The following is a 14873-nucleotide window of genomic DNA, read 5'->3' as shown; positions in this document are numbered from 1 at the left end:
GTCCCTGCAGGCGCCAACTCTCCTTCTGACTTTCACTCTTGTAATTAAGTTCGCTTCTCCTGGGGATTTCTCTCTCACGTGTGTGTGTCATGAGCTTCCTCTTAGTCTCCATAAAGTCATGTCTCTTTGGGAGGCCTCTCTCCCTTCTTCATCTCTTCCTACTCCATTTTTGAACTCGAGTGATGCTGGTGAGTCATAACTCCAAACAATGACAGTGGTGCCAGAGACCCACGCGTGTCATGGAAGAGGAAAGACATAGATACGGAAATAAAATTTGAATATGAAACTGAGGCTATTGATCTCTGAAGATCTGCGACTATCCATTGAGCCCCTTTGGAATCTCCCTTTTCAAATAACCTAGGATTACATCACAGAATCTCCACTTTGGAAGAGATCATGGAGGTAATCTGAACAGTCAGTCAGCTGCTGTTTGTACTCATTCTGTATCATTCACATATTCATTTTTAAGAAAACGCTGAACCGTGATTGGGCCCCAGCACTAAGTCAGGTGATGGCAGTTTGGGACAAAAAAAATACCCAGATGCTGTCCTCAGGAAGCTTAGTATTGCAGGGACACTAGGAAGGCCCATGGGGTGGGAGGTGCAGGATGCTGTGGTGCAGACTAGGCTTGGTGGGGGAAGAGGTCAGGGGAATTTTTGCAGAACAGAAGATGCTTGGGCTGGTTCTAGAAGGGAGAGGAAGATTCTTTTGGTTTCAAATAACAAATATACAGGCAAAACAGGGGGTGTGTATTAGATGGATAGGGCTCTCTCACATTACTTAGGAAGGGTCAGGATGCAATGGAGTCCCATGGATTCAGATGTTCTTGGGCCCTCCCAGTGTGCTCATTTTGTTTTTTCTGCACATCGATTTCATTCTCTCCTACCACAGACAGGCGGGAAACTTGGCGGCCGAAGACTCACCACCTCACACTGCACAGCCAAGCCACCAGAGATGAACTGACCCTATTTCCTCAGATCCAGTTTGAAAACTCCTGGGGACCAGCTCCGTGGGGCCCACTACAGGGCTGGTCAGCTATGGCCAGGAGACAGTGCCAGATGACACAGACATGGCTACTGGAGAATAGACTCTCGGCATTGGGCCCAATCCCAGAGTAGGGGAAACCTTGGGGAGCAAACAACCGTTCCACCTAGGGTCCTCCATAGACGTGTCACTCCAGGGCATGGGTCTCACCTTAAATGACTCACCAGCAGCAGGGTAGAAGCTGCCCTAAAAAGACTGTTGAAAACCTGCCTTCCAGCTCAGTATTATTCTAAGCATACACCCTTTGCACACCACTTCTTATAACATACCACTCAATAAGCTTTAACTATTACACAAATGGTAGGGCAGACCACGGCAGCACAAAGACCCAGCAAAATTACTGGTTGCATGCTGCTAAGTTCATTATCCCATTTGACTCTCTTCACCATCCTGTGGCATAAGGAAGTTATACAGCGATGAACACTTAACCGAGCACCCACCATGTGGCAAATTACTGTTCTAAGAGCTTTACGAGCATTAATTCACTTAATTCTTATGACAAATCTATAAGGCATATGCAGTTGTAATCCTGATTTTATAAATGAGAAAACTGAGGCATGGGGAAAATCAAATAACGTATTTAAGGTCCTACTGTTTTGTAAGGATAGAACTAGGATGCAAACCCTGGCTGTCTGGTCCCTGAGTTCATATTCATTACTTATATTCTGGTAAATTATTATTATTCATTTTGTAGTGGAGAACTTCACCAAAGCAGAGTCATAGTGAGTGTCATTGATAGTAATAAAAAAAAAACAATAGCCAATGTATATATCTCACACCCGCCATACATCAGATGCTACAATAAGCGTGAATACTCTACTTTCTTCAATTACCCTGCAACGGAATTATTTTTGTTGGTAAAGCCCAAGGCTGCATACCCAGTTTGTGTTCTGGAGGCCCTAGAAAGTGAGGAAGATGTTGGAAGAGATGAGAATTGGCTTACTCCAAGACAGAACTAACTTTGGGTTGGAGTGATGCTCTGACTAAGCCCTAGGGCTTGCGGTAATAAATATACAAGTCCTAATGCTTGCTCTGGCCCCTCAGGTCTTTCCCACCCAGGTCTGCTTACTAGAACAAACACCCCTGGAGTGAGGGACCTGGGGTAGAGCTGGCTCTACCACCAGATCCTATGTGCATGGGGGTCAGCCTGGCTAAGCCTCATTTTCTTTATCTATGAGATGGGAAAGTTGGTTGAAATGATTTGCAGAGCCCTTCAGAGGTCTAACATTTTCTGAGTCTTCACTGACATGGGACTATATGCATCTATGATTTTCTTAGAGGACACTGTAAGAGGAACTGTGCCTTCCTGGGTGTACGTCTGGATGTTTTTGTTCCCCAAAATTCCTATGTTGCAACCCTATCCTCTAAGATGACCGTATTAGGAGGTGGGACTACTGGAAGGTAAGTAGGTCATGAGGGGAGAAGCCTCAGGAATGGGATTAGTGCCGTTTAAAAGAGACCCCAGAGAGCTCCCTTCCCCCTTCTGCCTTGTGAGGTTATAGCTACAAGATGGCCATATAAGAAGTGGGCTCTCGCCAGATACCAACTCTGCCAGTGACTTGATCTTGGACTTCCCAGAGTCCAGAACTGTGAGAAATAAATTTCTGTTATTTATAAGCCACCTAGGTTGTGGTATTTTGTCAGAGCCACTCAGACAGACTAAGATACCCGGATTCACAGCAAAATAGAAGTGGGATCCTCAGAGCAGGAAGGGGGATTGGAGGCCGGGAAGTGTGGCCTCCTAGGCAACCCCCTCTAGCTTGCTAACAGCCCCTCTCCATACAGCCCATGAGGATCCTGTCTCCAGGCAAACAGGAGCAGTCCCTCACCTCTAGGGTGGAGTCCTCAAAGCGACCGGTGCAGGCTGCTCAAAGCTCACAGAGAGCAGGAGCTTTGAGGAAACCTACACGTGGTTGTGATAAGTGTGCTTCCAGAGTCTCAGTGCATAAACCTCCAGAAGTCACACTTCTTCAAAATCAGTCACGGTTACAGGCATTTAAATAATGGCTCTCGCAGGGAACCCTTCTCCTGCTTCACATTCTTTAGCTGTTTGGGGAATATTGCTAAGGCACCGAGATCAGTTGGAGCATTTTCTTTCAGAATCTTGTATCTGAGTTGTGACTGTTTTAACCAGCATTTAGTGCATTGAAATCTCAGCTCTATTGCATTTGTTTGCTGCCATGATAGAAAAAAAAAACTGACCACTTGTACTGAGAACTATTCTAAGCCGGTCACCTATGCGGAGGCATTCTATCCCCACAGCAGCCCTGGGACGAGGGTTTTCCTTTGAAGGAACTGATTTATGGGGGTTAAATAACTTGTCCAAGATCACTCAGCTGGTAAGTGATATATTCGTTTCCTGGGGCTGCTGTAACAAATCACCACAAACTGGGTGGCTAAAGACAACAGAAACTTAATCTTTCATGGTTCTGGGGTCCAGAAGTCTTAAGTCAAGGTGTCGTCAGGACCATACTTTCTCCAAAGGTTCTAAGGGAGGATCCTGCCCCTTCCATCTTCTGGCAGCTCCAGGTGTTTCTTGGCCTGTGGCAGCATCGCTCCCACCTCTGCCCCCCACCTCCCGTCTTCACAGGGCTGTCTCCTCTCCTTTGTCTGTATCTTCTCTTCTCTCTCTTGTAGGGACACTTGCCATTGGATAAAAGACACACTGGTGATAAAGGACCCACTGGTTTTCCAGGATGATCTCATCTCAGAGATCCTTAATGTATTTGCATCTGCAAAACCCTTTTTCCATATAAGGTCACGTTCACAGGTTGGGGGGGCAGATATCTTTTGGGGTCACTATTCAAGCCACTACAGCTGAGCAGCGGGACTCAGTCAGGCAGTCAGCTCTAGACTGTGGCCTCATAAGCGTCCTGCTACAACCTCACAGGCTGGCTTTTCACAGGTGTCAGGAAAAGGCCTGCTAAATTCACCTGAGCTTTTCCCAGATCACCGCAGGGTTGAAGAGCCCATTTTCCTGTGATGATATTCTGCCCACGCTCCAGAAGGGCGACCGTAAAGTATATACCAGCCCACACGTGCCCCGACGCAGGGGAGTGGGGGTGTAACAACAGCAGATTGAGTTCCTTTTTAAAGAAGACTGAATTAAACTTTGCAAATTGAAAAGCTTGTATATTTTTAAAAATTCAGGCGCAGATATAAAACCTCATGGCCTCAAAACTACAGTTTATAAAACCGACCACTGATGAAGAATTACTCCACGCGCAGTGAAAATCTGACACAACACAGCGGCCGTCCAGACTGTGGCGTGAGGTCACTACCCAGACAGACGCCCGCAAAGTGGAGGGTTCTCCCATCGTTCCTTTTGGATGAGGGAAAACAGATTTTTAAATGAAGCCTGCAGCTTAAGCGTAGAAAATGCAAAGCTGTAGACAATCAATATTGTCATTTAAAGGGTGAACTTTATTTCTTCTGAGGTAAAGTGATAAGCTCAGGCAAAGCACTCACTCCATCAGATATGATTTGAAACAGCTGAAGAATAAATGTCTGACAACAAGATTTTAGGGCAGAAACACTGCCAGGTCTCTAAGTGCTGCTCAGAATAATAAAAAGAAAGTAAACAATGCCAAAGTGCAGAGGAACAAAAGGAAAATTCTTACTTCGTTTGTACTCGTCAAGTACCACACAAAAATAATCTGTGCTTAGGCCCGTGCTCTGGAGTCCAAATTCCTGCCCCGTGCTCATCCTTCTGTTTAAGCTCGGTGCTTTGCAAGCTGCCACGAAATTGCTTATGCTGGTGGAAGGGGCCAAGATGCTTTTCAGTCTAAAGCCAGTGAGAGCCTCCGGGCAGATTCTGAAGGCCTTTCACCACCTCAGCCTGGCCATCTGGGCTCTTCCTTTCATTGTTGTGACAGTGCATTTTCGTCTGACCCCTAGGGAGACCTGAGTCCATTAGCAGAATCCTCCTGGCTTCAGCAGCTGAAACTAGCCAAGAGCGTGGCATGAAGCAGAGGTGCTGGTAATAGAAAACAACAGCTCATGAGAAAATCCTGTGGATTAGGCATTTCGAACATTTTGTCAGATACCTAGAGTTGCCCTGTGAAGAAGCCAGAAGCTAATTGGGCAATGAGGGCAAGTGACACAGAGGGTTGTTGCTCTCAGTAAGTAACTGGGGCTTGACTGTGTTAAATAACTAGCAGGTAGTGATTGACTGGCTATTGGCAGAACTTTACCAGCTACCCTAGAGCTTGCCCATGAACATGGTCCCTGGGGTCCGTGTTATAATGAAGTCCTTCTGATAACTCACTCCTTGGGATGGAGTCCAACAGGGACATGTGCCCTGTGGAATTCCACATGGAAACCAGGCATGCTTCCGAGACTTCTAGAGCAGTGATATTGCTTGGCCTCCTCCAGATCCCTTTGTGCCCAGGGAAGGGCACCTCACTGGTGACAGACAACAGGGGTTCGGTTCCCCTTTCCTCAAATGAGCTTTTCAAGTCATGCATACTTTGGAAGGTCTGAAAAGCCTTTTCTCTTGGCCTCTACTTACAAAAGAAGGCGTCACCCTTGACATGGTAGCGAGGGGCACAGAATCCTGGGTTTATAATCACCTAGGTGATATTCATGGAGGCCCTAGGGGAAATGTCCAAAATCTCCTTATAGCTTTTGGAATTAATCCTAAAATTCTGGTTGCCAGTTGTGGGTAGGAACATATGGATTACAAATAGTTTGGTCATTATTATTTCAAGAAAAAGCTAATGCATTCTAGTGAGGGTTGTATTTTAATGGAGGGATAGTATAGGTAGGGAATTTGTAGTTTAATCTTTCTTCTTTCATTATGTGCAGAATCAGCTGGGGAAAAATAACATTTTTAAGGGAACCGACAGGATTTATTTAAGAAATCAGTACATGTCACCTCTCTTTCCCTCATATAAGTTCTGAACTATTTAAGCAATGGACTATTTAAGACTCAAGGAACAAGGCAAAGGGGATGGGGGCAGAATATCACTTTGGTTAATGAGAACAGCTAAGATCTGTGGCAGAGCTAGCTCTGAGCCTTGGAATTAGGAGGCATTACCACATACTTATGGGAGTCTTAGAAAACTTACGCTTCCCCAACTCAGGACCCTGCAGAGCAGCACAGAGCAGAGCATAGTCTGAGCTTCACAGGGGAAGCTGGCTCCTGACAGGAAGGGAGGGAGGAAGGACCTACGCTACCCACGCAGATTCCCTTCCCTCATCATCATCAGGTAACTCACTCCACATGCACGAGGTTGAGGGAAAATCTCTGTTCCTGGAAACCAGAGAAGAGGGAGAAAGAGTTCACCCACTAATAAGAACTTCAATGGTTAACTTTATCTTCTTGAAACAAACATCTGTGTAAGTATTGGCAGGCAGAATGAATTCTTAACTGTGTTCTTTGGGTGAATTCTGCAATGGAGGCCTGTGGCATGTGGGGAATTTTCACCAAGACCAAAGTTCTCGTGGGTCCAGGCCTTCATCTACCCTCAGAGAAGCGATTTTCAACCGGTATGCCACCGGAATTTGTAAAACATGCAATACCTGACTGTTTAGTCAGCGGCACGGACCTCTTTGCTCTTAGATAGTCAAATGCAAAAATGACAACAGCCAACCGAACAATAGTTGTATGGTATGAATGAGTCAAAATTATACCAATATTTTTTGTCAGACTGCCAAAAAATATAACATATTTTTTGGTGGGCTGCAGAATTTTAGTAATGAATGTGTGCTATGAGATGACAATGTCAAAAAGCACTGCCTTAGAGGATTCTAGGACCTGTGTCAGCCTCCACAAGCCACTGCCCAAACCATCAGCTCAAGTCTGCCATGGATACACCCCACGAAGGCAACCCTAGACTTGAGTGTGATTTATTTGGAGTCTGGCCTTTTTCATCATGGACATCAGTGACTCACACCCGACTGCTGGAGAACCAACTGGAAGATCTTTTAAAGACGACTGGTGCCCAGGCCTGTTCTGAAACCAAGAATACTGGAAACTGGGGGTGAGCCTGGCACAGATGTTTTTCCAAAGCTGTCCAGGTGATCTGAATAAGGAGCCTGCCCCAAGAACCACTGATGTTGGTGATGTCCCTTTGTCAGGATGGACAATCACGGCTGCTCAAAATGGTGCCACTCTGGAGCAAGCCATGTAGACTGGCAGTTAAAACGCTTGGCGGTGGAGGCAGGCGGCCGGAGTATAAATCCTGCTTCCCCTCCTAACTCAGTGCTGGTTCAGTTACTTAAAGATTTTTAGTTTCCCCAGGGGGACCAGGGCCATCCATAAAAGGAAACTCACTCTAGTGAGGATAGCTGTACAGCTTGGTTTTCAGCACTTATCACAGGTGACCTTGGAAGGGCTCCTTCTGTTTAATCCATCACCCCTTCATGCCTGTTGCAAATGACAGTGAAACATAGCTCTGCCACGCAGACACTTGGGGTGTGCCCTAGGCTAGAGAGTCCTTGTGTGTGCTTAGCCTCTTGAGCAACTGACATAGAAAGCACCGCATTAACGCCAGGCATTGGGTTTCTTTTCCCCTATCAGAAAATGCAGTTCCATGCACCCCCTTTCACTCATGGTCCCATGGTACAAACCTTTTTATCTGGTTTATTAAGTTCTTATTACTTACATTATTAATTCATATTGTGAATTAGTTGAATTTTTAGTCTCTCGCTCATGTAGCTGTTGGCCCATGTCACAGCTATCTAGCCTATACGGCCATGACGTCTTGCTCTTATCTTCAGAAAGTCACACACTAACTTAATAAATAGTTCTTAACTATGGAAATACTTATGGCTTGAAAGGATTCTGTTTATATAACCAAGAACTCCTAGGTCGTAATCTTAGAGCTAAGACGGACCTTAGACACCCAGGTCTTAGAGCTGAAAGGCAATTTGCTTAGGGTCACACAGGCACAGAGATGAGGCCCAAATCTGAGTGTTCTTGCTCCAAGTCCATTTCTCTTTTTACATTCTCATCGTCTCTCTAAACGGCTGTCTAACTTCTCATTCTCTCTTTCTGCTGCAAATGCCCCAAATTTATGGAAAAGGGAAAAAAAGAGAAAAGGTCTGAATATTAATTTCTGGCTTCCATGTTCAGGTTGCTTTGGAGGATAGGTTTTCTTGTTCTACAGCTTGTTTCTCTATCAACTTAAGAAGGAAAAGAATCCCCAAGCGTTTGAATCAGCCACAAGTCAGTCCTCTGCCATCCTCCCCCAGCCAGCCGGTGCCAACGGCAGCCCCCACGCAGCAATGCTACCACCCTCTTCCCTGGAAGGGAGTTGGACGGGGCAAACAGACCCGCATGAGGGGGACCTCTCAGCCAGGGGAGCAAGGCAATACCTGTCACTGCTCTCACTGGCTTGAAGTCCCGTGTCCCTCACTGCCTACCTTGACGGCTTTGGCTCTGAGAACTGTCCTTACAAAAGAGACTCCAACAGGCTCCAGCCACAGGAGCCCTACAGCCAGAGTTTCAGGAAACTGGGGTGAAATGGGCAGAAAAAGAGTTTGTCCAAAGACTAAATGGGACAGGAGGTTCCCACTGTTTGGAAATCTATCTGTGTGTTCCAGAGACTTGCAGAACAAAGACCTACACATGGTTATTTTGGCAAGAACAGGAAGGCTTAGATTATCTTTTTCCACCCCGTGAAAGTGGCCACCTAAGATGCGCGTGCTGAAGGAACATCTGTTTTAGCACTAACAGAGCCTTGGTGAGGGCCTCCCCGTGGTCCTCACGGCAGACTCAGCCCTAGCTATGGGAGAGCTGCAGCTGTCGGATGCATACACGGCTCAGGGTTTTGTCTCTCCCTTTCATCTCAGTGTCTCCAAAGTGGTCACGGGCATCGTGTGTGCTCTGATGGGCTACGCCGCCTTCCGCTCCCATCAACTCCACCAGCAGCTTGGAAATATCCCACAAGGCCACATCTTGCCTCCCTAAGGTATTATTTTTGGAGAGTACATTTGGGAAATGACAAAATCAAAATATCCAGCATAAGCCTTTGCACATCTTTTGTGCACTGGGTGCCTGAAGTGATGGAATTGCATCTGGCTGCATATGCTGTGTGTGAGACAGCTCTCCCCATCTGGAGCCCAGGTGTGCGGGTTCACCCCTGAGTCCCAGATATGTGTATCGGTGAGCAGTGAGAGCCAGGCAAATCCAGCTCACCTACCTTTGTTCCACAGAAATGATTTTAGTCTTTGATGTACAAGGTCAAAATCTAATTTTATTTGTAGATCAAGTTTAGCTGCAATTGAGCAGATGAATACACAAGAAAGATGGGATTTTGTAACTCATTGTTGAGCATCAATGTGGCATAATGGTTAAGAGTTTGCATTCTGAAATCAGAGAAACCTGAGCTCAAGTACCAGCTCTTTTATGGTTTTCTGTGAGACCTTAAGGAAAAGAAAGCAAATTGTCCAAGTTATAGTTTATCTATAATATAAAGATAATTATAGCTCCTACCTGGGAGGATCATAATGATGATTAAGGAGTGAAGGAGCCCTGGCTGCTGTAGCTCAGTGGATTGAGCTCCAGCCTGTGAACCAAAAGGTAGCCAGTTCGATTCCTAATTGGGGCACATGCCTGGATTGCGGGCCAGGTCCCCATTTGGTCCCTGATCAATGTTTCTCTTGCACATCAATATTTCTCTCCCTCTCTTCCTCCCTTCCTTCCCCCTCCCTAAAATTAAATAAATAATCTTTTAAAAAGGAGAATACTTGTGAAAAAGTAAAATGTCACATCATAAAGGCACAATTAACTTATTATTGTTAATCTTATAAGCATGGATTCCTCCTATTTGACCCCTTTCCAGATACTTCCACCTATCTCCTCCCAATGTTAACAATGTCCTTATCCTAAACCAAATTTAATTCCCCTTGCCTTCTGGTCCTTTTATTTTAATCTACTTTTTGGATCCATATGTTACACGCTGAATCCCTTTTCATGATGACAGTGGCTGGGCCACTGCATCGCACAGATCCAAGGGACACACTTTACTTTGTAATCTGTGTAAATGGCACCCCCTGGTGCCAGCCCTACAGGAGAGGTGACTAGGAAGGATGGAAGGGAAGTAGGGTTGTAGAGAGGCTGGCCGTACTCTTTTTCATGAACGTCCCTACGGAAGTAAGGATAACACTAATGTCCTGCCTTCTGCAGGCAAAGCAGCAGCACCTCCATCAATGCTTCCTCACAGAACGTGATTTCACATCAAAGCCCAATCATGCCCTTGGACCGTGCTGCTCTGAAAGTGAGATACCCAGGTCTAAGTTAGCACTCCAGGTAAGACGTGACTGGGCCAAGTAGAGCTAACCTTGACCTTCATTTTCCTAGATACTGAAATCCAGGTGCCATTGTGACACAAGGCAGTATTAGTATTGAGTCTTTATGGCAATTCTTTTCTGGACGGTGGCTTTGGCCTTTAATCCCATATTGTCCTGCAAGACCTCTTCACTTGCCTTGAATTGTTACCTACTTTGAATTATTATTTCACTTTATAAATATTTTTGTCTTTTCGTTCTCTTTATCTGGGAGCTCCCTGAGATACATCTGTGACCTGAACATTTTAGAAACTCCTGTCAAATCTGGCACCATGTCTGGGACAATACAAATGTGTCTAATTTGAATATGTAAGTAGAGCCAAAACAAAGGGACAGTAATTACTAAATGTAATTAGAGTACAATGTACATGTAATTTAGAATGTCTGTGGTGGCTGTGCAGTAAACCTATTCTGTGCGCAGTACGTTCTGGGGTAAAATGCCCTTGAAGAAATGGCAGTAAGTTCTTATTTGGTGGATGAATCATAACTCCCCAAAATACAAGCATCACACTTACAGGAGCCCTTAGTAACATTTCTTCCCTTGGAGTTTGCTCACTCATGTTTTGTATACATGCAGTGATTTTCAAATTACACTCTGTGGGCCTGTGATTCCAAAGGGATGTCCCGGGTGTGTGGGAGGGGCAGAAAGAGCGAGAACAGAGGGTGTGGCTCCTGTCAGCCCTCTGTTTCATGCCGAGCTGTTGACCTTTAGCTGTTGTATGTATTGGACTTCCCTATACTATTTCCTTTTGGGGAAAAAAAATTAAAATCCATCAGTTAAGCCGCTCCCTGGTCACTTCAAAGTGTTATGGAATATTATCACTTCCAAGTTTCCTCCTTCATAATGAATTTCTAGGTGGAGTGGATTTGAAGAAGTCAAAATTCGGTTTTGAATTGCTAAATTTGGCCCTAAAATGTGTAAAACTCTCAACAACCCTGATCTAAAGAAAAAGTAAACACACTATTATCATCACTATTGCTGTCAAGCTTCCCCCCACCCCCAAGAGACTCAGACCTGGAGGAACCCTGAGGATTGACAGACACCTTCTTCCTAATCTGTGCTAGTCTATTCGCATGTAATGTACCGGGAATGAGCAGCTCATTTGAAAGTAACTTTAGTTAAGTAATGTATCTTTTCATTTTGAGGGATTCCACCCAATTTGATATTTTCAGTTATACTCGAGGGAACTTATATATTGTGTGTCTACTATCTCAGTTGCTATTAAATTCAGAGTAGGGTTTAAAAATAAAGTAAAATATAAAAATAGCCTTTCAATTTCTCTGTAATCCTCGTAAGTCCCCATTCTACTGGGCCAGTGGGTCAGGGATGGACAGAGAAGGGAAAATTTTCCATTTATAGGGGTATTTGGATTCAAACAGACTCTTAGAATTTGTTCTTTACAATAACTTAGATATCTTTAGCAAAATGGTTTAGTTAGGCTCCCTACCTCCCCCAACCAGGATGGCATCTGACTGAAGAAGCTTAATGTCTTCATAGTGATGGGGAAGAGGGTCTCCCAGCTGGGTATCTGACCAATGCGTTTGGCTAGGTCTATGCCCTGGGTCCCTATCCAATATCTGTGGCCAAACGTCATGGCTAATGAAACACATTGTTGTTGCTGGCTCCAGCTCTGGTCCCCTCAGATGGTCTGGTTTGGGGTAGGGGTGGCATCTAAGGCTTGCTCTACCATGCAGCATGCTCATGGGTCTCTGAACTAGCTGGACACCACTACACAGCTTCCCGATACCACGGAGGTATGGCTTTCTCTCTCCCCCATGCTTACACTGGGCCTACTCCATAGCTATTGAGTGAGGTTCTTTTTCCCCACAGGACACTTTACTTGGGATTGGTGCAGTTTTCTCTAGGCCCTGGAAAACCTATGAATTCACATGTGTTGCATGTTAACTTCATTTTTGGAGAAAATCTGTGCCCTATCCCTGATCATCATGCCAGCATTTTGCCTTTTCTAGTTCATCACTTAAAAGATAGATGTCATGTTTAATTCTCACCTGGCAGGGCGAGTACCATGGTCACGAAGGTGGTCTCCCCAGGGTGAGGCTCAACCCGTTGCACTCTGGGTGTGCTGACCCTTGTGGTTCCCCCAAATGTGGAAAACTCGGTTGCATAATTTATGGCAGTGGGGGGCTGCATCCATGCTCTTTCCTGGGAAAAAAAAGATATCATGTCAAATGCAGGAATTCTCTAAAGGGACTTCACATTTTTCTCAATCTTCCCAGGGAATCCTCTCTTTTCTAGGATTCCCTTAGAGTTATTTTCTTAGACTCCTTTCTGGAGTTTTAATTCCCCTCCCTACCTGATAGAGATTCTCTTACATAAGACCCTTCTCCTCCCGTCTCCCGAGGTCATAATGATGGTAAGAAATCTGTCAAAGGGAAACACAGCAGGAGGGTTTTTATATAATTACAGTTTTCCTTGCAGTAGCCTCAAGGCTATCATTATGATTATTCTCATTTGCAGATAAAGAAACTGAAGTTCAGAGTGGTTATGTCACCTCCCCAAGTGATTGGACCAGGACTGACAATAAATCCTCGGCTGTCCTATGACACCAAACCACCTTCCAAGGACCCACAGGGGACAGACAGGGCTGAGCTATTTTCTACTGACGTTAGTTGTTCTTCCACTGGGTACCCCCAGCCCTTCAATCTGATTTGTCTTTCAGATTCGCTCCTCACCCCCAGCCCCAGTGCAATGCAAAAGAGGAGAACTACGGGGTCTTTTAAGGTTCTTAGTGGAGAAGTAATTTAATTTGAAATTAACACATTATCACTGTAATTGCAACTTGCTTCTCCAGGAAAACAAATGAGATGTTCCCTTGCTTGTCACCATTCCCTTCAGAACCAACTAGGGACTATGGCAAAGTAGCAAGTTTACACTAAATGATAGAAGGGGAGCACAGAGGCATTTTAAAAGAAGTTCAAACATTTGGCTGGAGCCCAGAAGACAGCGCTTTTTGTCCATTACGATTCTCTCCACCCCAGTTTTCTAGGGGAGGCTGGAATTCCTTGTGTCATGTTATAAACATTCATCTTCTGAATCGAGCCCTGGAATAGGAGGAACAGGAGATGAAGCGTGTGCTGCAAGTCACTGTCCCGCAGAATGTGCTCCGCACAGGGTAATATAACATGTGGGGTCAGCCCCTGCGTCAAACACCAAATACACAAGTGTAAAGAGATGGGAGGAAAAAGACAGACTCCACATGGCCCGCCTGGGGGACGGTGGGGTGTCCACCCTTCTGCGGGGGAGTCTTGGAAAGACTTGTCGGGGAGGAACTGAGGGGGACATGAAATCACTGTGTTCTGCAGCGGTCTGGGACAGATGGAAATAAATGTGTGGGTGTGGGGGTCGCGCTCAGGGGAGCAGGGAGGAGAGCGCAGCTGGGGCAGTCCGGCGATTTCTCCACAGGGTCAGGAAGCAGGCCAAAGCTAAGGAAGGCACCTTTTACCCCAGGCCTCCAACGCTTCTGGATTGATTCCCCAAATCTTCCTCTCTCTCCGTCAACTCCAGACCCAAAGGGAAAAAGTTTTGGATCCTACTGGCAGAGCAGGCAGCGTAGGGAACGGTTTTCTCCGTCTCTCTCATCAATCTTTTCTTCTTCAACCAAATAAATCTTTTAGCCTCTTTTTTCCTGTCAAGGAGCCAAGCAATAGGTACATTCCATTTGAGCCCTACATTCCTCAGCACCCATGCAGGAACCCTCCCTGGATGACCCTTCCTAAAGAACTGATAAGCTGTGCTTTGCCCCATCTTGTTAGCCTCACACCCCTCGCCCCCAAATTCACAGCCTCTGTTACCTCTGCTATTTAATTCAAGCATCACAACCCCATGAAGCGACTTCAACAGGCAGAGCACGATGCAAGGAGTCTGCAGTCTGGTTCTGCTTCTAATGAGCTGAATGGCCAAGTGCAACTATAACCATGCTGAAGCTATGTTAAGCACTTTGAGTTATTATCCTGGGAAAATGATTATTAGTATTTAAAATTTTTCTAACACCCAGAAGCTTTGGTGCATCATTAACTTATTTTTCCCCGTGGTTATTAAATTTGAAAACAAAAGTCCACAAAACAGCAAGTTTCCTGGTTCTCAGGGTCCGGGGAAGAACGGGGTGTGTGCCTGCCAGGATTCTGTGGCACCTCCTTCAGCGGGACCCAAGTGGGAAGACAGGTGATAGTAGTAGAAAAGGGCAGGTGGGCAAGTCCCTGAGATATTTAGGGGACAAGAAGGAAGGAAGCAGGATGCTGCCCTGGGAGACACGTGTCCACGCAATGAGCAATGACCTCTCCCCTGGGCATTGCTAAATAACCAGAGGCCTGCCTGCTCTTTCCCTAGGTGACCATGGCAGTTACATTGCCTCGATGAGCTTCAGGTCCTGCTTTGTAAGATTAGCAAGGGCCAGTCTTAGACTCAGAGGACACAACTGTGGTTCAGGCTTCTTCTCCCAGACAGACTATCTGTGTGTGACCTTGGGTGAGTCATTGAACTTCTTCTGAGCTCATGTTCTCATTTAAAATGGAAA

The 14873-nt window shown here is 45.6% G+C and overlaps 1 non-coding gene across 1 annotated transcript; it reads left to right on the top strand.

Annotated features, from left to right (window-relative positions):
* The first annotated feature begins 12340 nt into the window (after nucleotides 1-12340).
* On the top strand, nucleotides 12341-12505 carry LOC112298193 (U1 spliceosomal RNA). The gene has a single exon (XR_002974114.2). It is a non-coding gene; the product is annotated as a U1 spliceosomal RNA (small nuclear RNA).
* The last annotated feature ends 2368 nt before the right edge of the window (nucleotides 12506-14873 follow it).

This window comes from Desmodus rotundus, chromosome 5, assembly GCF_022682495.2.
Source record: "Desmodus rotundus isolate HL8 chromosome 5, HLdesRot8A.1, whole genome shotgun sequence".
Classification (NCBI taxonomy): domain Eukaryota; kingdom Metazoa; phylum Chordata; class Mammalia; order Chiroptera; family Phyllostomidae; genus Desmodus; species Desmodus rotundus.
Note: the sequence above shows the minus strand (reverse complement) of the source record. Positions and strands in the feature narration are given on the sequence as shown.